Source organism: Oryctolagus cuniculus, chromosome 6 (genome assembly GCF_964237555.1).
Source record: "Oryctolagus cuniculus chromosome 6, mOryCun1.1, whole genome shotgun sequence".
NCBI classification, from domain to species: Eukaryota; Metazoa; Chordata; class Mammalia; order Lagomorpha; family Leporidae; genus Oryctolagus; species Oryctolagus cuniculus.
Window position 1 is genome coordinate 133,548,931 of NC_091437.1, and position 25,270 is coordinate 133,574,200.

At 39.4% G+C, this 25,270-nt stretch overlaps 1 long non-coding RNA gene and 1 other non-coding gene across 5 annotated transcripts in view; one reads left to right on the forward strand and one right to left on the reverse strand.

The window, feature by feature from the left end:
* Positions 1 to 25,270, reverse strand: part of LOC103348112 (uncharacterized) — a 209,379-nt gene that overhangs the window by 77,286 nt on the left and 106,823 nt on the right. The gene's annotated exons all lie outside the window — the stretch shown is intronic.
* LOC127490844 (U6 spliceosomal RNA) lies at positions 13,335 to 13,438 on the forward strand. The gene has a single exon (XR_007919238.1). It is a non-coding gene; the product is annotated as a U6 spliceosomal RNA (small nuclear RNA).

A 25,270-nucleotide genomic window follows, 5' to 3' on the forward strand; every position in this document is an offset into this window, starting at 1 on the left:
ACTAGATTATTTGGATTAAGTGTTTTGCATTCCTGATATATTCTGGATATCAATGTTTTATCAGAGGAATAGTTTGAAAATGTTTATTTCCACTCTGTAGGCTGCCCCTTCACTCTGTTAATTATTTTCTTCCCCTGCAGAGACTTATTTGTTTTAGCCCAATTTGCCACTTTTTTTTTTTTAAAGAATTTTAGGAAGTTTTACTCATTTATTTTAGGCATTGATACAGACATAGAACTCCCATATACTTTTCACTCCCTGAATGCCTGTAACAACAGCTGGGGCTGAGCTACTGCTCCCACCAGGAGCCAAGAATGCAATACAGGTCTCCCATATGAATGTCAGGAAACCAATTACTGAAGCCATCACTGCTGCCTCTCAGGGTCTGCACTGGCAGGTAGGTGGGGTCAGGAGCCAGAGCCAGGAATTGAGCCCAGGTGCTCCAGGGATATGGGAGTTTTAACCGCTAAGTAGATACCTCCTCCTATTTTTAGCTACTCTTTATTAACACATTTAAAATTCTTATTTAATGAAATTTATCATCTTAGTTGCTTTTGGAGTCATAGATTTCCCCATTTTCAGGTTACAGAAAAATCAAACTGTGTTTCCTTCTAGTACTTGTATAGCCAGAAGAGTACCTAGTTTAGTGGGTTAAAACCCACATTTTAAAAATAAAACAATCAAATAAGATTGAAAACAATAGCATACATTGCATATAATAATTTATTAAAGAAGCTTGGAAGCTGTCACTCCCAACTTAAGAAAAACATGAACAAAATGAAAACCAACCACTCTTAGATTCACTAGAGAAGTGAAGTCAAAAAGCAAATTGCTATTCCCAAAAGTAGAGAAACAGATGGGTGGATACAGAAAATTTCAGTTTATCCAGGAGCAGAAAACTAAAAGCAGAAGTCACCAACTGGAATTGGAATCAGTAGGAACACTTTAAACCACAATTGTTGAACTGCAAGATGCTTAGTATACACTATCCAGGATTATAAATTCCAAGGAGATAGTGCTAAAGGGACTCACACACTTCGGTGAATTTTATCTGCAGGAGTTTTACTATGTTCTCATTGAAAACACAGAGGAAAAAATCCCGAGCTTTAGGGAGGGGGTAGAGTGGCAAAGTGAAAGTTTTAAAAAACACCTAGAGTTTTCTACTCTTTTTAACAAGGCCTACCCTTAAGGGAAACTATTTTATCAGAACATAACTTAGAGTTATACAAAAGCAAACATATTGAAGGAAAAGAAATACCCAACTCAGGCTGACTAAAGGACTGAGACTTCCCTGTAGGGGCTATCATACTGCTTTCCCTCTGCTGACACCCTACTACCACATCAGGAAGGCTCCTGTATAATAACAAGGGATTGCAGCTGAAAGAATGACACACCTCAGACCCTATTTAAAGACTCTAGGAAAACCCAGAATTAGGAGAAACAAAAGAAAAGATACTGAAGGAAATTTTAGCCTCTGACTCCACAGCTGCAGTAAAGAGTAAACATAGCCTACTCCTAATCAGATAGAAAGAGTATTGTGTTTTGTAACAATCTTCTATATTTAACACAAAGACATATAAAAACAGTTATGAATGTATGCATTGGGTTGTGATTTAAAATGCATTTGCTAGATGGATCACAGTAAAAAACGTTGAAAGCAGTTGGCCTAGAGACTCTCCTGAGTCTTCTCTCTATATAACCAACTCATACTAGTACCTACAGACTCATTATCCATTCAAATATAAAAAAGTTTCACTCCATGCAGCAACAGATCAGTGAAGACATGGACAATATATGTTCATGAAATTTGTTTTGTTATTTTCATTAACATAATGGGAATTTCAACTAAAAGTATAATTGTTCACATAAAGGCAAGTGTTTGTCCCAGCAACATTTCTCTTAGCTCATGTGACAACCACTGTGTTAGCACGTGATGCCAAAGAAGCTAGAGGTCCTGCGACCCAGAAGACATGCTTATTATCAACCCACCTATGCTACACTGTCTCTATTTGCAACATTATTGTCTCTAAAACATGCAGAAGTTTCAAGTATAAATATTTCATATAATTTATGTCTCCTTCAGCCTAACCTTCCCATTTAGTGTCCTTGAGGTACTAATGGACTCTCCTGTACTGGTGACTCACATCTACATCTTTTTCTTGCTTTCAGAACTCACTTGAATCTCACCCACCTATAATATCAAAATCTTCTGAAATAAAAGTCCTCTATGAGCCCTTCTTTTATTTATACTAATCTTTTTTTTTTTTTAGTTTTATTTATTTGACAGGTAGAGTTATAGACAGTGAGAGAGAGACAGACAGAGAGAAAGGTCTTTCTTCCATTGGTTCACTCCCCAAATGGCCGCTATGGCTGGCGCTGCGCTGATCTGAAGCCAGGAGCCAGGTGCTTCTTCCTGGTCTCCCATGTGGGTGCAGGGCCCAAGCACTTGGGGCATCCTCCATTGCCCTCTTGGGCCACAGCAGAGAGCTGGACTGGAAGAAGAGCAACCGGGACTAGAACCCGGCACCCATATGGGATGCCGGTGCTGCAGGCGGAGGATTAACCAAGTGAGCCACGGCACCGGCCCCAACTTGTACTAATCTTTAAGTGTCTGAAGAATTTGTTTTCTGAATTATTTTTCAACACAAAAATCCTTTACCACTATGTGTTTATATTTAGTTATTTCACACGTTGAATGAGAAGCTCCTGGAGAAGATGGTTGTTTCTTTTATATGCTCAGTAGTCAATAGATTGGCATATGTAGGCATTTGAGAAAACATTATTTAGTAAGTGGATTCATGAATGATTCAACACATTAATTCTCATTTAAGAATGATAGTTGTGGGCATACATATGTTAATCTGTTTTCATTGCTATTATTTTTTATGAACATGATGCATTATTTATAAGTTCACAAAACTAGCAATTCATGAGATGAAACCAGTTCTTAGAACCATGTCTTTCTAGAATTTTAAAATAACATTGATGATGTTAGCACTCACGATGGCCAAAACATTTAGATGGATGAATAATGGATGGAGTTAGTCAGCCCTGTGGTCAGATGATAAACCTTCCTAAGTAAGGCTATTTAGACACTTCCCTCTGCATGTGCAGCTTCTAATTAACTCCTGAACTCATAATTCCCTGTAGTTTTGCCACAATATTCATCAATTCAGTTCTCTCAGTGACACAGGAATGCCATATAAAACACATTTCTAAGTAAAACTCCCTTGTTTTTCTTTACACCTGAAAATAAATGTTTATGAAAGGATGATAAAAAGTCAAAGAACAAATAATATATAACTGTTATATAACAGGCTTTTATTACCCAGGTTGGCATATGTATATAACATTAAGCAGTCGATATCTCAAGCATTAAACACTGGCATTCCTCCTCCCCCAAGTCCCCACTTTTTAAATATGCAGGCTCTTCCTGCATAGGCAAGAAGTATCAATATCCTGGGAATCATTAATCCAACTTCTAATATTGGAATTTCTTTCAGATTTTTGAGTCCACAAATATGCCTTAATGAATCAAGTTTGTTTTTTGCTCTTCAAGAAAAGAACAATTCTCATCTGCCCATTAAAATCCCCTGTATTCCAAAGTCTGGTTTCTAACCTTTATATTCCAGGTTAAAAATACTGTCCAAGTAGGCAAACAACCAATCAATTCAAGTAGTATCTCTACAACTCCTGTCTGCAAATAATTCTGATTAAGAATTCATTTAGGTTTCTGAGGGATCTCCAGACTGACTTCCATAGTGGCTTGACCAGTTTGCATTCCCACCAACAGTGGGTTAGTGTCCCTTTTTCCCCACATCCTCGCCAGCATCTGTTGTTGGTAGATTTCCGCATGTGAGCCATTCTAACCGGGGTGAGGTGGAACCTCAATGTGGTTTTGATTTGCATTTCCCTGATTGCTAATGACCTTGAACATTTTTTCATGTGCCTGTTGGCCATTTGGATTTCCTCTTTTGAAAAATGTCTATTGAGGTCCTTGGCCCATCTCCTAATTGGGTTGTTGGTTTTGTTTTTGTGGAGTTTCTTGATCTCCTTGTAGATTCTGGTTATTAACCCTTTATCTGTTGCATAGTTTGCAAATATTTTTTCCCATTCTGACGGTTGTCTCTTCACTCTCCTGACTGTTTCTTTTGCAGTACAGAAACTTCTCAATTTGATGCAATCCCAATAGTTGATTTTGGCTTTGACTGACTGTGCCTCCCGGGTCTTTTCCAGAAACTCTTTGCCTGTGCCAATATCTTGAAGGGTTTCTCCAATGTTCTCTAGTAACTTGATGGTGTCAGGTCGTAGATTTAGGTCTTTAATCCATGTTGAGTGGATTTTTGTGTAAGGTGTAAGGTAGGGGTCTTGCTTCATGCTTCTGCACGTGGAAATCCAGTTTTCCCAGCACCATTTATTGAATAGACTGTCCTTGCTCCAGGAATTAGTTTTAGATCCTTGATCAAATATAAGTTGGCTGTAGATGTTTGGGTTGATTTCTGGTATTTCAATTCTGTTCCATTGGTCTATCCATCTGTTTCTGTACCAGTACCATGCTGTTTTGATTACAACTGCCCTGTAGTATGTCCTGAAATCTGGTATTGTGATGCCTCCGGCTTTGTTTTTGTTGTACAAGATTGCTTTAGCTATTCGAGGTCTCTTGTGCCTCCATATAAATTTCAGCACCAATTTTTCCAGATCTGAGAAGAAGGTCTTCGGTATCTTGATTGGTATTGCATTGAATCTATAAATTGCTTTTGGGAGAATGGACATTTTGATGATATTGATTCTTCCAATCCATGAGCATGGAAGATTTTTCCATTTCTTGGTATCCTCTTCTATTTCTTTCTTTAAGGTTTTGTAATTTTCATCGTAGAGATCTTTAACGTCCTTGGTTAAGTTTATTCCAAGGTATTTGATTGTTTTCGTAGCTATTGTGAATGAGCCACTATGGAAGTCAGTCTGGAGATCCCTCAGAAACCTGAAGATAACCCTACCGTTCGACTCAACCTCCCACTCCTTGGAATTTACCCAAAGGAATTTAAATTGGCAAACAAAAAAGAGGTCTGCACCCTAATGTTTATTGCAGCTCAATTCACAATAGCTAAGACCTGGAAGCAACCTAAATGCCCATCAACGGTAGACTGGATAAAGAAATTATGGGATATGTACTCTTTAGAATACTATACCGCAGTAAGAAACAACGAAATCCAGTCATTTGCAACAAAATGGAGGAATCTGGAACACATCATGCTGAGTGAAATAAGCCAGTCCCAAAGGGACAAATACCATATGTTCTCCCTGATCGGTGACGACTGACTGAACACCAAGAGGGAAACCTGTTGGAATGAGGTGGACACTATGGGAAACGGTGACTTGATCAGCATAGTCCTGACTGTTAATGAACAACTTAATACATTATCCCTCTTAGTAGTTTTTTTGTCTGTTCTACTTAATATGACTGGTTTAATTCTGTAATTAATACACAGTTATTCTTAAGTGTTGAAATTGAACTGAAATGTGATCCCTGTTAAACATAAGAGTAGGAATAAGAGAGGGAAGAGATATATAATTTGGGACATGCTCAAGCTGACTTGCCCCAAATGGTAGAGTTAGAAACATACCAGGGGACTCCAATTTAATCCCATCAAGGTGGCATGTACCAATGCCATCTCACTAGTCCAAGTGATCAATTTCAGTTCACAATTGATCATAATGAAAGGACTAAGAGTCAAAAGGAGCACATAAGCAAGTCTAGTACCTGCTAACACTAACCGATAGAATAAATAAAGGGGAGAGTGATCCAACATGGGAAGTGAGATACTCAGCAGACTCATAGAATGGCAGATGTCCTAAATAGCACTCTGGCCTCAGAATCAGCAATAAAGGCATTCCGATCTGGCTGAAAAGCCCATGAGAGTATTTCAGGCATGGAAAGCCAAGACACTCTGGCAAAAGATCTCTGTGAGTGAGATCTCAGTGGAAAGAACAGGTCTTCAAAGAAGGAGGTACCTTTCTCTGAAGGGAGGAGAGAACCTCCACTTTGACTATGACCTTGTCTAAACAAGATAAAAATCGGAGAACTCAGAGGGCTTCCATAGCCTTGGAAACTCATGACTGGAGCATAGGGAGATTACTGATGCCATAGACAGGAGTGCCAATTGGTAAAGTCAACAACAGGAGTCACTGTGCACTTACTCCTCATGTAGGATCTCTGTCCTTAATGTGCTGTGCATTGAGATTTAATGCTATAACGAGTACTCAAACAATATATTTCACTTTGTGTTTCTATGGGGGTGCAAACTGTTGAAATCTTTACTTAATGCATACTAAACTGATCCTCTGTAAAAAAAAAAATAGTAAAGAAAAGAAACTATCAACTCCCAACTTGACTCTCACTGGGATTAAACATGACAATAGGTCTGATCTGATTTCATCATCATTAAAAAAAAATCATCTATTATTTTTCACTTTATGTTTCTGTGTGGGAGCAAACTGTTGAAATCCATACTTAATGTATACTAAGCTGATCTTCTGTATATTAAGATAATCGAAAATGAATCTTGATGTGAATGGAAAGGGAGAGGGAGTGGGAAAGGGGAGGGTTGTGGGAGGGAGGGACGGTATGGGGGGGAAGCCATTGTAATCCATTATTCGTACTTTGGAAACTTATATTCATTAAATAAAAAAAAGAAAAAAAAAGAATTAATTTAGTTATGTACATTCACACCTTTATTAGGCTCTCCTCAATAAATCAAGCATTTTTATAGACACTGAGTCTTTATTTGTTTACACAACAAACTCATTCAAAACTTGTGTTAGCTAGCTTTTTTAGTAATATCTCTATGGTTTACAGCAACAAACATGTATTACTAGCTCAAGTTCATGAGAGTGGTAGCTCTGCCAGGTTTAGCTGAGCTTGGTTAAGCTGGACCTTGGCTCTATGACAAGTATCTTTTTATTCCATGGCACAGTCTGAAGGAGTAAGTCTCTGGTCTTGAACATGCTGTTCTCATTCTTGAGGGCAAAGCAAGGAGACTGAATACTAACCTTAGTGAAACGTGCAAACACACTTAAAGTTTCTACTCAGAACATCTATTAGCCAAAGAACACGATCTATGCCAAAGCCAGTGGAGCTGGAAAGTAGACTGCTCACAGAGAAACAAGGCAAAGTCTGAAGGGGAATACATATTTATTAAATAATGCAATTTACCACAACCTGCCCTGTTGTTTACAAATGTTCACTTTCTTTATGTAAGGAAAATGTGATCATCATATCCTAAAGATACTCCAAATCACATCGAATCACAGAAAGTGGCTTGAAATCCAGGTTCCTGGGTATATCTCATGTGTAAATGTAGTTCTTCTTGAGCCAAAAACTGTGAACCAAAGGACTTGTTATTTGCACTCTACAGTTCTAGCATAAAGTAGGGGATCCCACAATAAACTCTCCCATTTAAAAGGGGAAAGAATGGGAGAATTACTTTTCCTTAGCAATTTTAGAAATCTGGCAGCAGTTGTACTATTAAGCTGGGGACAGGAAAATTTACATAATCAATTCTTAGTTTTGTTTCATGAAGGTAGCTCCTTAGTCCATTTTTCTTCATGATTCTTGACTTCACCTTCTTGGAGCTTCTTCCTTTTCCAATATCCTCTTCAGCAGAAAATGTACTTCATGACGAGGAACATCTTTCACTTTGCTCATAGAAAATTGAGGGGCTGGAGCCACTACTCTGGCGTAGTGGGCTAAGCCTCCTGCAGCGCTGGCATTATATATTGGTTCATGTCCTGGCTGATCCAGCTCTCTGCTATGGCCTGGGAAAGCAGTAGAAGTTGGTCCAAGTGCTTGGGCCCCTGCACCCATTTGGGAGACCTGGAAGAAGGTCCTGACTCCTGGCTTCCAACTGGCTCAGCTCTGGCCACTGCTGCCATTTGGGAAGTGAACAAGCGGATGGAAGACTTTTCTCTCTGTCTCTCCCTCTCTAACTCCACCTCTCAAATTAATAAATAAATCTTAAAAAAAAAAAAAGAAAATTGAGGGCCTGAAAGTAGTCTAACTACTCATAAACCTCTTTAATTTAGGCTGGTGGCATTTTGAGAATCAAAAGTCTTTACTATGTTGGTTTCTTTTTCTTTTTTCTTTTTCTTTTTTCTTTCTTTCTTTTTTTTTTTTTTGACAGAGTGGATAGTGAGAGAGAGAGACAGAGAGAAAGGTCTTCCTTTTGCCGTTGGTTCACCCTCCAATGGCCGCCACAGCTGGTGCTCTGCGGCTGGCGCACCGCACTGATCCAAAGGCAGGAGCCCGGTGCTTCTCCTGGTCTCCCATGGGGTGCAGGGCCCAAGCACTTGGGCCATCCTCTGTGGGGAGCAACTGGGAGCAACTCGGACTAGACTAAGTTACTGGAATTAAGACTTATTCTATGCATCTGCTTTCCCACAATATGGCGCTGAGAAGGGAGTAACAATTTCTATGCAGCTACCTCTCGCCAGCTTGAGTGATGACCTGCAGGAGCAGGACCTGTTCCTGATTGGAGGAGCAGCGTACTCGGCGTGTGGGTAGCAGAGTTGGGATTGGTGGAAGAGGACTATAAAGGAGGAGAGAGACAATATGCACCAGGAACATCTAAGGGGAACATCTATCTGAAGGAACACCTGTGCAGCCCCCGAGAGAGCCGGCCGGCGGTGTGCCACTCCCCCGCGGAAGTGGGGAAAGTGGCTAGGGGGAACCGCCCTTCCACGGAGGTGGAAGGGTTGGTAGCCAACCCGGGAAGAACCAGCAGCAAACCCGGGGAGTGCCGAGCAGACGAAAGAACAGCGCAGGGTCCTGTGTCGTTCCTCCACGAAGAGGGGGAGCGACAATCCTCCACTGCCTTCCCTGGCCACAGCAGAGAGCTGGCCTGGAAGAGGGGCAACCGGGACAGAATTCGGCGTCCCGACCGGGACTAGAACCCGGTGTGCCAGTGCCGCTAGGTGGAGGATTAGCCTAGTGAGCCGTGGCGCCGGCTAGTGTTGGTTTCTTAAATAAATTTATTTTCTATTAGTGTCTCCTGTCATGGCCAGATTAATAATGAGAAGACATTTCTCTAGTCTTAATTACAGGTAACTTGCAATTTGTTAGACTTCTATTGCACAGTCTATGATACTTTTACCAAGCTATGTCTTGTATAATTGAAATAATTGGGGACAATTTTAATGGATTCATCTTTAACACACGGCATGGTGACCACAGTCTTTACTGGCTTTTCTACTTAAGCTTCAGTATTTATTATTAATTCTATTATTAATTTGGTGTGCTTGTACATTTACTTGATAAAATGAAAATGTAGACAAAAATAGAAGACAGCCAGCTGTGCCCTTGTTTTCGTCTTGCATTGAAGTTTTTCTTAATTTGAAAATAATGTTCAGGGCTGGCACTATGACGTAGTGGGTAATGCCACTGCCTGCAATGCTGGCATCCCATATGGGTGTAGGATCGAGTCCCAGTTACTCCACTTCTGATCCAGTTCTCTGCCATGGCCTGGAAAAGCAGTAGAATATGGCTCAACAGCCAGCGTCATGGCTCAATAGGCTTATCCTCCGCCTGTGGCGCTGGCACCCTGGGTTCTAGTCCTGGTCGGGGCGCCAGATTCTGTCCCGGTTGCTCCTCTTCCAGTCCAGCTCTCTGCTGTGGCTTGGGAAGGCAGTGGAGGATGGCCCAAGTGCTTGGACCCTGCACCTGCATAGGAGACCAGGAGGAAGCACCTGGCTCCTGGCTTCGGATCAACGCTGGTTCACTCCCCAGATGGCAGCAACGGCCAGAGCTGTGCTGATCTGAAGACAGGAGCCAGGAGCTTCCTCCGGGTCTCCCATGTGAATGCAGGGGTCCAAGGACTTGGGAAATCTTCTATTGCTTTCCCAGGCCATAGCAGAGAGCTGGATTGGAAGTGGAGCAGCCGGGACTAGAACGGGTGCCCATACGGGATGTTGGCGCTTCAGGCCAGGGTTTTAACCTGCTGCGCCACAGTGCCAGCTCCAATAAGCATATACTTCCTATGCCTGCATTTTATATTTGAGAAATGGTTGTCAAAGGCTCAATGTAAACAAGTATGTACACAAACTTAAATATTTTTCTACATGGAACTAATCATTCTTCTAATTCATTTCTTTCCATGATCATTCACTCCTGCTTTCTCTTGCACTCATAGTCTTCCATGTTTGTCTTTTTTGCTGTCTCATTCTCTTTATCTGTCTGGCATTAATATTTCTGCTTAGCTTGATTCTGCAGGCAGGCTTCTTATGTGGCAGGGAAGATGGCTACTTGTACCAAGTTCAGTTTTTCCAAGCTTGCCGATCTTAACAGAAAAATAATTTGTTTCTTCTAACATTAAGAATGCTACTACTCTGCTTTGGTGTACATTAAAAATTATTAATATAAAGAGAACAGATTTAATGTTATTTCAAAGATAATTCTAAGAAGATAGCCACAATTCCCTCTCTCTTTCATTTTTTAAAATTTATTTTAGTTTTTATTTATCTGAAAGAGAGGGCGGGAATGAAGGAGAAAGTGTAGGGGAAGTGAGGGAAGAGAATGTGAGCAAGCGAGTGAGCAAGAGAGACCTTCTGTCTGCTAATTAACTCCCCAAATGCCCCCAACAGGTGAGGCTGAGCCAGAAGTTGGGACTCCATATAGGTCTCCCACAGGGCTGGTCTCCCAAGTAGCTAGGGCATCATCTGCTGCTACTCAATGTATCTACAAAGCTGGATCAGAAGTGGAGGCAGGGCTTGACCACAGTCACTCCAATACAAGACGCAAGTGTTTCAAGGGGCCTTAACCACTCTGCCACAACACCTGCCCCTTGCTTTGGTATATATTATCTTACATCTTGCTGACAATATTCTCATATGAGGCTAAGCCAGGAGGATATATCTTAGATCTATGGAACCTGATCTGATACCTTCTTTGGTATATTAACTAGATTTGCACTGTGATTATGCTGTGAAATAAGAAACCCCAAATGTCAGCTCCATTCTTAGAAGATTATCCTTGGTTGTTCTGAAATTGTTGCCAGAAGCTCCTAAGTGAGCATGCTTTTTCATTAACATACTGCATTTTTCCCATTCCCTCAACCTTGGGTTTAAAGTTTTAGGCTTCATTCTCGTTGCACCAAATTAAGTCATGATGCTTTGTATAAACCAGTTCCAAACTAGTTAATATAAGTAGTTCAGGTCTGAACCACGTGTGCGTCTTAGATATGAGGAGAATCACATTTCCCCAAGCACATGAACTGCTTAGAGGGACAATGACAATTAGCACCGTTCAACACAGAGTATCATGCTTATCTTTCAGGATCTTTATGTCACTTCAAGATTATAGCTTGGTTTGCTGGAGGACCACTGAACAGTAATCATCTGAATTCTCTATTGCTAGACACCACTTCAAAGACTGAACTGAGAAAATCTGCAAAGAAAAAAAGGAAAGGCGAAGAGAAACTGAATAGGGAAGTGATGTTTTCCTTCTACCACCTGGACTAGTGATACAGAATAGCTAAATTTTAAACTTTTTCCTTCCTTGGAAAAATATGAGAGGTTCTGAATTAGAAATATCCATGGGTATGTCAGTCATTGACTCAATTCTAGAGGAAATAATAGTAAGATGCTGGTCATAGTAATGGAGGAGTTACTTGGAACATTTTTCTTTCTAATAAAAAATTAAAACATGTAACAAATGGAAAATGACAAATGTTAATATAGGAATTGTAAATAAGCGTATTACCTCTTAAATTTCTGATGTATGATACATACTTAGGGATTGTTTAGAAACAATTTTGCAATGCTGATAAGACTGTATATACTTCTGGGTCATAGCTATAAAGTGTTTTGGACTTGATGTTTATTCAGTGCTGTGACTTATCAATGAAAGATTTCTCACATACAATTCACTGTGTTATATAGCTCTTCCTCAACATTTTACTGTATTGCAGGGCAGTTTTGAACTATCTTGAAGATTTAAGGGGTTCTTCCTAATTCCCTCTGGGGAAGGTCTACAATTGTCTAACTGTTTATATTCTAGAGATGAAATGAAACAATACATGATATTTAACTGCAAAAGTTCCAAGTACATTGAATGTGCTCAATAGACAGTGGAGCCAATTATCTTTGTTATTGCTGCTCTTATTTTGCCCCTTATCCTTTGAATCATTTTTCTGTAACACTGTGTGCAAGTTGCTACTCCAAGGACCAAGTGGCAGGAAAGTCCACCAACACCTTTGCCTGATCTCAAAGGATGAATGAGGGAGGCAGCTGGTTTCTAACATCTTTACTTTGACAGCCCTCAAAACCACCAGTGCCTCACATGCAGTTGGGGGATATTGGTAGCTCTGGGAGAAAAAGTGCTTGAACATCTTCAGAATGCCAGTGATTTTTTCAGGGAATAGCATCCATGTGTCTCAAAGTGAAAATTAAATCCAAACTTCCTTCATCATCAAACACTTGCTATTCCTCTTTGAAAACTTTGTGAATCTGGTGCTCATGAAAACATGGGTTAGGGAGGATCAGTGCGAAAGGCCAAGTAACACATGTCTTCTTCCTCTGCTTTGGTGCTTCATTTTCATGGTCCTAATAATTCCCCCACAGAGGAAAAGCAAGCAGTGAAACAAAAAAGATATCGAAAATAATGCTAACAACGTACAGAGTCATCCCACAGTTCATGACAGAAGAAATGCTAGTTTAATGCAATACAGCTTGTGCTGAGACTTAAATACTGATCATAAAGTTTAGATGTTTGCAATCACTACATTTTACACTATGATTTATTTGAGCAAGTCTGGTGATGTTTGGGTTCTTTTAGAAAAGCAGCAAAATCAGTAGCACTCTTTTTTTTTTTTTTATAAATACCTGTAGAGAATTGTTTTTGAAGACTATGCTCAAAATATAACATGGAAGGTAGAAAAAGTAGCAAGAGATATTTTAATTTTTACTTATGTTAAAAAAATGCAAATCAAAATTAGCTTAATTTTTTTTAATGCTTTTGGTTAGACCAGGATGGAGTAGCAGAGGATGTGGAGACAAATAGTCAAATGTTTTGAAGACAGAGCAATCAGGCTTTGTAGCTTGATTGGATGAGGGTGTGAAAGAGAAAAGAGGAGTCAAGGATAACTGATGTTTTTTGTTTGAGCACATGGAAAGATGAATTTACCCTCAACTAAAATAGGAACAGCCAAGAGTAGGGTAGGTTTGGGTGGGAGAGTGGAGATGAGAGGTTCAATTTGGGGCATAAGCTGTAAGTTTGATTCTAATATCCTAAGTAGTTTAAATATTTACCACAAATGTATTATGATGAGATCTCTTGGTCTCCAGGATATAAAACCAAACAAAACCCATAAAACAAAATTGGAATACAGAGAAAATTAGCATGGTCCCTGGACAAGGATGATACGCAAAATTGTGAAATATTCCATTTAAAAAAAAAAGATCATTTATTTGAGAAGGAGGGGAGGAGAAAGGGGAGAACACATGGATGCTATTCCCTGAAAAATCACTGGCATTCTGAAGATGTCCAATCTCATCCACTGATTCACTCCCCAGTGTTTATAATAGCTGGAGTAAAGTAGGTGCCAGGAACTCCATCCAGGTGTCCTATAGGGGTGGAAGAAAATCAGTCACTTGAGCCATCAGGGTTGCCTCCCAGGGTCTGCATTAAAAGGCAACTGGAGTCAGGAGCTGGAGCTGGCAATCTCAGTTGCGGGATGCAAGCGTTTTTAACCCCTAGGCCAAATGCCTGGCCCTCGACTACATTATTTTTAAATTAACCTAAGGAAGAGGTTTTTCAATGAATCAATAATTTGGATTTTCACAAGTTTTTAAAAAAGTATCAATAATTCAAAGTTATTATTGTCACTGTGTATTAAACAGTTTACTAATTTACAAATGTTATCTAATTGCCACCAAAAATATAGTAAGATAGTAAGTACTAGTATTTCCTGTTTTCCATTAAGAAAGATTGAGGTTTTAGAAGGCTCCAGGGGCACACACGCTACTAGTGTATGTATTCAGCTCAGTTAATGAGATCAATTTGACTCTAAGGCCTGTGCTTAAAGCCATTACAATATATTTCAGGTATCAACTTATTCCTTTTGAAAAATTATAATATTGATATTGATACCAATATTCATAAGCATTTCAAATTTTTATTTACACTTCACCTTTTGGGAACATTTTTATTCAGTTTTGTACTAAATAGAAGCAAAGTTGAAAATATGAATCATAAATCAATACTTAACATAATTTAATTTGGCCAGTCACAATTTAAAATTTGATCTGCCATTGGAGCAGTCATGCTGAATTTTTATGAGAATGGACAGCTATTAAAAATGCTTAAAAATACTGTGGAATAAGCTGAAAATATATTCATTATATTCACTTGCTAACTTCTTTTTTTAAACATCAAATATGGGATTAGTAAATTCTTTTCTAAAACCTGAAGGTATAGGCCATTCCAAAAGATGAATTTGATTCATCACAGGTCATTGTTTAAATATTAAAATAGCAAGGTGGGGACCTTAGTTCTTAAGGTTGAAGAACAATTCCTTGACTGAAGGGAAAGAGATTAACTACTGAAAGGCCTTGAGGAAAATGTAATCACAGGATTTTCCACAGAAGTGATCAGTTCTCACAGGGATATCTCGTACAAAATAAGAGCAGAAGAGAAATCTTAGGGTGCCAAGATCAAACCTATATGAATTAGTAGCTGGTCTTTGACAAGTATAGTTTTCTGCTTCTGAAAATTATTTATTTATTTTAATTTTATTTGAAAGGTAGAGAGACAGAGACAGACACAGAGAGACCCTCCATCTGATGTTGCACTAGCTAAATGCTTACAACAGCCAGTGCTGGATCAGGCTGAAGCCAGGAACCTAAAACTCAATCTGGGTCTCCTATGTGGATGGCAGAGACCCATGCACTGGAGCCATTCTGTGCTGCCTCCCAGGGTAAGCATCAGCAGGAAGCTAGATTGGAAGCAGAGAAGCTAGGACTCAAACCATGCACTCCAAGTATCCCAATAAGCAGCATCTTAACCACTGTGCCAAATACCCATCCCCAAGTATGGTTTTCTATTTGCGTATCACACTCCTGTTGTGAGTTTTGACTACTGTCATCAAGCCTTATGGAAGATTCAAGATATCTCATTTTTGTGTCATTTTCTTCAGAGAAAATCACGTTACAGGGGCATCACTAGGGCTCTGAAGGTTTAAAGGACAGATTGGTGTTCTGAGAGAAGGAAAGTCTCACTATCTTGTCTTGGTGATAGAGGGGATTATAAACTGATTCTCCAAGTGTAACCTTTGCTATAGAAAGTCCCATGTTTTTGTATAGTTACAGGAGTTGCCTTTTTTCCCCCATGATTCCCCAGAGTATCTATGCCAGCCAATATCCAATCAAAAGAAATATAGATACTATTCTAAAGAGAGAATATGCAGGCACTGGGAGCAATTACCATTATCCAAGGAACTCACCTGAGTTAAGTGGAGCTATGAAGGCTAACAGATTGGGCTTGCGGTTCCATCTTTCACTCGTATGCTTTCTCTGTGCCTATGTGGCTGAATCAGTATGGCAATGTGTGTTCCTTGAGTGTTTCCATCTTTACTTCCTCTTTCATGAACAAAATAATCATAATCAAAACCAACTATTGTATTCTGACCTGTTAACTTGTTGCCTGCCTTTTCCATTCTGACTGAATAAACCCAGCCAGAGAATGCCCAAGATGCCTATTTCTTTTTCTCTTATGGATTCCCTCTTGTCAGCTGGGGCAGAATTATCCTGATATACATTTTGAAAGACTATTTGTTGAAAAGTGAAAAAGGCATATTTTAACTCATTTCTGTCTATCTATATAAAGGAGTTAGAGAATGTCTAAATTGGGTAATTTATTTTCAGTCTTCAATTATCATTAATCAAGAACTCCTTTACCTCTTAGGCTCCTGTGCCTGACTCATATATGATCTGCTATAATTATTCATACTGTATATTCTTTTAGAGTGTAATCAACCTAGAAATCAACTCTCCCCTCTTTCACTTGTAGTCTTACTTTAATGGGGGAATTCCATTCCAGAAACTTAACATGTATTGAAATTTTGAAAACAGTGGATTTTTAAAAATCTTACTTAAAACTTCAGTTAAGATGAAATAATGTAAAAAAGAAGAATCAGACCATCTCTTTGAAAAAAATTTTTACAATATCTTAATAATCTTAGTGCTAATTAGCAGGCTAATAAAGTCTTTGTAAATTAACTTTTTTTTTAAAAAAGGAAAAAACTTTCTCATTTAATGCATAGAATGTTGACTTCCCTTTGTATGTTGTAGTCTCTGACTTATTTTACCATTTTCAGGCTTTAGTATTTTCTTCATAGATGAGTGAATATACGTTTCTATTCTTAAAAACAGGTCATTAGAAAAGGGATATGCCAATGCAACTAATCTCTAGCTAGTTTGTGCCAGAAATGCAACATTCATAATGTTGTCCTCACTGGCTTTTCTTTTGAAATTGTAATGCCAGGGAAAATGATTTATTGCCAGCTTGAACTGAGACTTGAGCTTTGTAAAAAAATTTATTGGCGTCAAGTTAGCATCATGCCATAATCACTCCTAAAAAAGACATTTGTCATGATAAACCCTTATTTTCAGGTGCCTGGCATTTTCCATGAAACTATACGTCAAGTGGAAAAGTGATTTGAGTTTCAGATGCTTTATACCAGTATCTCTTGATTAAGTAAAATTCTATCTTTTCCATGAACTCTCTGGACACACTGGGACAGTGTTTCTGGGACCTATCCTTAGGTTTCCAAGAGACAGGCTTAGAACCACAAATCTGCACTTTAAACAAGTGTCTGAAAAGATTCTGCTGCAAGCAAATGACTTTGAGAAACACCCTTCAGAAAGGGGTTATGGAGTTATGTGCATAAATTCTGGCTCTACCATTTTTACTTAAAAACAAACAAACAAAGCCCTTCATTTGAGAGGCTGGGGGAGAAGTGTGGGGGGAGGGAGTGCAGAGAGATCCCATTCACACTCACTGGCTCACTCCCCAAATGGTCAGGGCTGGGCCAGGGCAGAAGCCCAGGTCTCCCAGGAGCCATCACTGTGCTCCCAGTGTCTACATTAGCATGAAACTGCAGTCAGGAGCTGAAGGATGGTAAAGAAACCAGGTACTCAGTATGGGATTTGGACATCTTAGCAGGTGTCTTAATCGCTAGGCCAACTACCTGCCCATTTGCCAACTTTATATCTGTAAGTTTGAATAAGTTGCATGGCTGCTCTCATTTATTTTCTTACATAGATTATCTTACACGTGCTTTAGTTGGACAGGTGTACTTTACAAAAAGGAAAATTTAAAGAAAATACTTGACAGAAAGGACATACAAGAAGCAGATGACCTGTCTTAGTTTTATTTTTTTTTCTCTACAATTCATGAGAACAAACACAAACACATAAACAAAAATCTATTTATGTAAATGTAGTTGTAGAAATAGCAAATTAATCTCTTGATCAGAATGGGAAATAAGGTCACAGCCTGGTAAACAGTCCAGATTACGGGATATAAACAAGAGCCAATGAGTCTATAGTGCTCAATGCATTTTATTTATTTTAAATTTATTTATTTTTAAGAAGATTTACTTATTTTTTTTTTGAAAGGTAGAGTTAGAGAGAGGCAGAGGCAGAGAGACAGAAGTCCTCCATTCACTGGTTCACTCCCCAGATGGCCTCAATGCCCAGAGCTGGGCTGATCCGAAGAGTTTCTTCCAGGTCTCCCACATGAGTGCAGGGGCCCAAGTTGGGCCGTCTTCCACTGCTTTGCCAGGCCATAGCAGAGAGCCGGATTGGAAATGGAGCAGCTGGGGACCTGAACCGGCACCCATACGGGACACTGGCACCACAGACAGCAGTTTCACCCGCTATGCCACAGTGCTGGCCCCCTAAATGCACTTTAGATAGCCAGAAGCAGCCAATTCTTTACCATATTTGTTAACTTGCTAAGAATTAGAGATTTGAAATACTGTGCACAAATTACTTAGTCCATCATTTAGTCTTATCTGTTCTATAAACTGGAGGAGTTCAAAAGTCAACCTAAAAGCACTTGTGAATTTCGATTGATTCCAAATTATTCCAAATTTAGGGTTATTCTAGCATTTTATTTTTTTTATAAATTAATTTATAGTGAGCATCCCTTATAATGTGAATTTGTGAGATATAACTGAGGTACTTATTTAAAATATTTCAGTTCTGATATCTGTGTTATTGTTGTACTCTGCTTCCTATTTGAAACTCTCCCTTTAGTCAGTTTTGGAGAAAAGATAGTGAATCATAAGATCAGCTAAAGGAAACCAAGAAGTAGTAGTACATTTATCATGCAGCAGTTAGTTTCAGAATTACCCATTTTCGTAACAGTCCATGAATTCTTGCTACATTATTTTATAGTATTATTATTTTAAGGATATGTATATATATATATATACATATATATATACATATCCTTAAAATAATAATAATAATATATATACATATATATATATTTGATATATATATACATATATATATATATATATTTGAAAGACAGAAACAGAAAGAGAGAGAGAGAGAGAGAGAGAGAGAGAGAATCTTCCATCTCCAAATTTCCACAACAGCCAGGTCTGGGCCAGGCTGAAGCCAGGAGACAGGAATGCCATTCTGATCTCCCACATGTATCGCTGGGGTCCATACCCTTGGGCTGTCTTCACTGTATTTCCAGGTGCTTTAGCGGGAAGGTGGATCTGAAGTAGAGTAGCTGGGATGCAAACTGATACTTGGCGTCACAAGTGGAGGCTTAACCTGCAGTACCACAATGCTGGCCCCTAAATTATTTATTTTAAAATAAGATAATAGGGCTGGTGCTGTGGTGTAGCAGGTAAAGCCAGTGCCTGCAGTGCTGGTGTCCATATGGGTGCTAGTTCAAGGCCTGGCTGATCCACTTCTGATCCAGCTCGCTGCTAATGTGCCTGGGAAAGCAGAAGATGCCCCAGGTACTTGACTCCTGCACTCACATAGGAGATCTGGATGAATCTCCTGGCTCCTGACTTTGAACCAGCCCAGCTCTGACAACTGTAGTTATTTGGGGAGTGAAATATTAGATGGAAGATCTCTCTGCCTCTTCCTTTCTCTCTCTCTCTGTAACTCTGTCTTTCAAATAAATAAATAAATCTTTAAAAAATATATACATATTTAAAAAGGTCAATTTGTGCTCTTAATATCCAAATTCTATTTAATCTAAAGATTTATTACTGAGACAGATAAATTAATTCATTAACTTTAAAAAGTAATTTTGCAATGCCTTGAATATTAAAATCTTCAATAAATAGATTTGTTTAAATGTTTTAATATTGGAATAACTTTTTTCTAGTTATTTTGAATGAATTATAGATTTTTATAAAAAAAAAACCTAAATACCAGAGGAGAAAAGCTCATGGAGAATTTTATATGGTTACTGAGTATAGTAACTTGAAACATGAGCTAGTTCTTTCAACCAACCAACCAACAGTCAAATAAACAACCAATATTTGTTGAATGACTATCTTACATACATTAGAAAACTTCAGAGGAACTCCTGCACAGAGGCCAGGGCTGCCACACTGCTCAGCTCTAGGGAGACATTCATACTGTGCACTACGAGGATAGCTCCCTCTGGAAGTAAGCAGCCTGCAGTGAGATACAGCAGCCCTTCATGGCCCCTTCCTCCTCCAGCTGACAGTCCATCTGAGCAAGGGTAGAGAAAAGTCAGGACTGGAGAAAAGGCTGAGATGAAGGAAACAATAGTTTAATGGAGTAAAGAAGGGTTGTCACAAGGCTAAGACATAGGCACTAGGAGGAATAAGGAGAAATCCCTAGGGAAACTCCAATTGTTGCTGGATCTGTGAAGGAATAATCTTCATCATAAAGAGAAAGAAAAAAGAGAATAGGAAAGGAGAGAAAAGACATGGGAATAGAGTTTATTTCTTTCCCCCTCATTAGGAGAAAATGAGCAGACTACAAAACAACTTGAGTAGCTGGGCAGAGAGTAGAAGACATGATCTGAATCACAGTTGCCTGTGAACACTGAGAAACCGGGAGGTTAAGAACCATGCATAAAATCTTGGTCTTAAAAAAACTGAAGAACAATAAAATCATGAACTTTAACTATTTAATGAGATCAAGTTTTAGTCATCAGGAAAATTTTAGTTTCAATGTGAAATTACTGACAGTAAGATATATTTTGTTTCTGTGTTCTAATCACAATTTAAAATTTATAATCTTATGATGAAATCACTTAAAGCACTATCCTTAATGTTTTAAGTAATTATTTTCTTTTAATAATAACAGCCACCTTGTGAAGTGAACTTTATTATTACTCCATTTTACAGATGATGAAAGTGAACCTTCAGGAGGTTAAGAAACTGCCCAAGGTCAAAGAGCTAATACACTGCATAGAGAATTCAAATCAATATTAATTACCCTGGTTTGACCAATACACATTTGTATGTACATATTGAAATATATTGTACTCTATAAATATATCCAATTATTATGTGTTAATCACATAAAATTTAAAAAATATTTAAGGAGACAGAAATGCTAACTTCCCTGATATGACCATTACAAATTGTATATATGTACTCAATTATCACAGTGTACTCCCATAAATATGCACATAGAATTAAAATAAATAAAAGGAAAGAATTCAGATCTAGGTGGTCTGACTTACAAAGCAGGGAAAATGTATCTTATGCTTGATATTGGCACAATAGTTGCCACTTAGATTTCGGAGAAGAGGGAGACAAATGAAGATGGAAGCTGTACAGGAAAGCTTGCTACACAGGGGGTAGGATTTGAACTGAGTTTGAAAAATGGAAGGGGCCAGTGCTGTGGTTTAGCAGGTAAAACCACCACCTTCAGTGCTGGCATCCCTTCTAATCCAGCTCTCTGCTATGTCCTGGGATAGCAGTGGAAGATGGCCCAAGTCCTTGGGCCCTTGTATCCACGTGGGAGACCTGGAAGAAGCTCCTAGCTCCTGGCTTCAGATCTGTGCAGCTCTGGCAGTTGCAGCCAATTGGAGAGTGAACCGGTGCACCAGCGGATGGAAGACACCCCCCCACCCCGTCTTTCTCTCTGCCTCTACTTCTCTCTCTATGTCACTCTTTCAAATAAATAAATAAATCTTTAAAAAAAAAGAAAAATGGGCATGATTTGGAAGATCTTAGAGGAAAGCAGAGAACATTAGGTGTACAGAACTCGAACAAAGCAACGAGAACAGGTATGTGTGCTGTGTTCTGGGGACAGTGAGGAGACTGTCCAAATTATAAGAAAAGCAGCAAGTTAGTGGGCATGGAAACTGGATAGGCAAAGGAAGCCAATTTTGTAGAAGGCCTTAGCTTCCAGAGTGTTATATAAGAAGCAGAGATCCATAAAAGGTTTTTGCAGATGAGAGTATTCAGGGCAGTTTTTAAGTGAAAATATAATGCAAAAAGCAACTTTTTTTACACTTTTATTTAATGAATATAAATTTCCAAAGTACAGCTTATGGATTACAATGGCTTCCCCCCCATAACTTCCCTCCCACCCGCAACCCTCACCTTTCCCTGTACATTTTGAAGAATGGCTACTTTATAAGCTGACTTCGAGGAGGGTAGCTTTCATTTTTATCATTTTTACTCAGCTGACTAATGCTTGTGCAGTATTCTTTTTTACCTACATACTATAAGGTTTATAATCATTTATAGAGAAGATACATTTATATATATATTAATGTTCAATTTTGAATTAATTTTTCTTTCAAATCAGGAGCTTATCTCTTTTAAATATATACTTATCTCTAAGAATATTATTTGTAATAATAATTATTCTTTTCTTTGTCATTTCAAATAGCATTTTAAAGAAGATTAGATCAGTCCAAAAATGAACTGTTTATTTCATCATGGTTTTGCTTACTATTGTCAAAGTGTTATAAGGTTCTGCCCTTGGAGCTTTCTTGTTTGATAAGTGTTTGTAAAACTTGGAAAAGCAAGCTCATCAAGTTCATAGATGACACAAAGCTGAAAAGAAAACAAGCCCTCTGATGTCATAGTCTACAGAGGCTGCAACAAGGGTCAAATATAACAAGGTGGAACCATTGGGGATATACCATATTCCTACTTCCTATGGAGACAGCCACAGCAACAAAAGATTGAGATGATGCTTAATAGTGGTACATGGGTTAAATATTCTTCTCCTGGACTCTCACAACATGGCACAGAACACTTCTGTGACTCGACAGGTCAGTTGTTTTCCTCACCCACCAAGCATTTCTCCAGACCACAAAATTGTCCCGGTTGCTCCTCTTCCAGTCCAGCCCTCTGCTGTGGCCTGGTAGTGCAGTGGAGGATGGCCCAGATTTTTGGGCCCTGCACCTGCATGGGAGACCAGGAGAAGCACCTGGCTCCTGGCTTCAGATCGGTGCGGTGCACCAGCCACAGCACACCGGCCGGAGCAGCCATTGAGGGGTGAACCAACGGAAAAGGAAGACCTTTCTGTCTGTCTGTCTCACTGTCCACTCTGCCTGTCAAAAAAAAAAAAAAAAAATGGGCACAATATAATTTGATTCAGTTCTGACACTATCTATCTGGAATTAGTGTCAGAGCTCACAATTTAAGGGCTCAGTTTGCCAAGACTGGCTCTACTCCCGATCACATGTCTGGGACTCCCATATGTTTGACTGACTGACTGTAAACCAGAAGCTCCCATGGCCAGCAGCTCCTCTAGTTCAGTGTTTGCTAGAATGGCTCACAGAACCCAGGGGAAACACATTCCTTGTGATTACTGTCGCTCCCCCTCTTCGTGGAGGAACGACACTAAACCCTGCCTAGGCTTCCTATCTGAGTCACGGCACCATTATGTCGCTCCCCGTCTTCGTGGAGGAACGACACAGGACCCTGCGCTGTTCTTTCGTCTGCTCGGCCCTCCCCGGGTTTGCTGCTGGTTCTTCCTGGGTTGGCTACCGTCCCTTCCACCTCCGTGGAAGAGCGGTTCCCCCTGCCACTTTCCCCACTTCCGCGGGGGAGCGGCACACCGCCGGCCGGCTCTCTCGGGGGCTGCACAGGTGTTCCTTCAGATAGATGTTCCCTGGTGCATGTTGTCTCTCTCCTCCTTTATAGTCCTCTTCCACCAATCCCAACTCTGCTACCCACACGCCGAGTACGCTGCTCTCCTCCAATCAGGAGCAGGTCCTGCTGTTTATTGGCTGAACTGGAGGCAGCTGTGTAGAAGCTGTTTCTCCCTTCTCAGCGCCATATTGTGGGAGAGCAGATGCATAGAATAAGTCTTAATTCCAGTAACTTAGTCTAGTCCGAGTTGCTCCCCACAATTACCAGTTCATTACAAGGGCTACAACTCAGGAACAGCCAATGGAAGAGATCCAAGGCAAGGTTTGTGAAGGAGGGGCAGAATTTGTACACCCTTTCTCCGAAAGCACCACCCTTCCAGCACTTCCATATATTCAGCATCCAGAAGTTCAACAAACCTTGATCAAGAGTTTTTAAGGAGATTAACTGCCAGTCTTTTTTTATTTTAATTTTTATTTATTTGAAGGGAAGGGTTACAGACACAGAGAGAGGTCTTCCATCTATTGGTTCACTTCCCAAAGGGCTACAATGTTTGGGGCTAGCCAGGCAAAATTCAGGAGCCAGGAGTTTCTTCCAGGTCTCCCTTGAGGGCGCAGGGGCCCAAGCACTCTGGCCATCCTCCACTGTTTTCCCAGGTACATTAGCAGGGAGCTAGATCAGAAGTAGAGCAGCTGGGACTCAAACTGGCACCCATATGGGATAATGGCATTGCAGGCACAGCTTAATTCACCACGCCACCACACTAGCCCTTAATCTCCAGTCTTCAGACCAACTTCCCAGAGGTCCATAGATAGAGCTTAAAACTCCCAACCTCTAGTCAGTAAATCCTTCTGGTGAACAACTCGAGGTGTTATCAAAAGGAACACATCATGAACAATAACAGATATTTCTATTATTCAGGATATTCCAAAGATTTGAGGGACTCTGTGACTGGAACCTAGAACAAAGAGCAAATATATTTCTTTCATATTATACTACATCCAGGGTATCCACTCTAGCAAGATTGTAGTACCTGGTAACCCAGTTGAAACTTAGCAAAGAATAGTATCATATCCAAAGTATGTGACTAAGGTTGTAAGTAAGCACAGAAACCATTTACAAAATAATTCATCTCCTTTCTAACCTGGAAAGCACTTTTAATTAGAAATAAGGCAGCCTAACTGATTTCTCAAAATCAACACTTTTATTGATCACAAACCTAGACATCATAAATGTAGCAATAACTTAATAGAGGCCAAAAAACTGTATGAGTTCATTGCTATGTACTAAGAGAATCCTTCTACAATGGATTTATGAACTCTGGTAGAGCACAAACAAAGCCACATAGCTATACACAAACTTACCAGAATCACATATAATCCATCTTTCAATACTTAACAGCTTACACATCATCCCTCTCTCTGGCCAGACATAAGAAAGATAGGAAAGAAAGAATCACTGAAGTTTATTTCCAAAAATTATCCATCAGTAAAATAGAAGAATTTTTTTCAATTTCCATTCTGTTTTCCAAAATTTCATTTTCTATTGCTTAAATTGTCAGCACATTTTTGTAAGTTATTGTATGATGGCTAAAGTCCAATTTTATTCTCAATTTACAAGAAGAATCCTTAAATGATGTTAAGTTTTTGCAATTTAAATTATTTTAAAAGCTTTAGGGGTTGGCATTTAGCATGGTAATTAAGCTGCTTGGATTGTCTGCATCCCATATCAGAGTGACTAGGTTTGAGTCCTGGCTCTGTTCTCTATTCCAGCTTCCTGCTAATGTACATGCTGGGAGGCAACAGGTGATGACTCAAGTAGTTGGGTACCTGCCACCAATATGAGATACTTGAACTGAGTTCCTGGCTCCTGGCTTCAGCCTAGCCCAACCCCAGCTGTTGTGGGCATTTGGAAGTGAACCACTGAATGGGACTCTCTTTCTATATATATATATCTAATAAAAATTCATTTAAAATTTTAAAAAATATAGTGTGCAAACTTTTCAATATTAAGCAGACACTTGGTAACTTATATAGGTTTAGAGGTGCACGCACACATGTGCATATGTGTGTGTAATTATAGACAGAAACAAAACCCACACATATACAAATAACAAAATTCAGCAAATACATATACCAAGAAAATACATAACA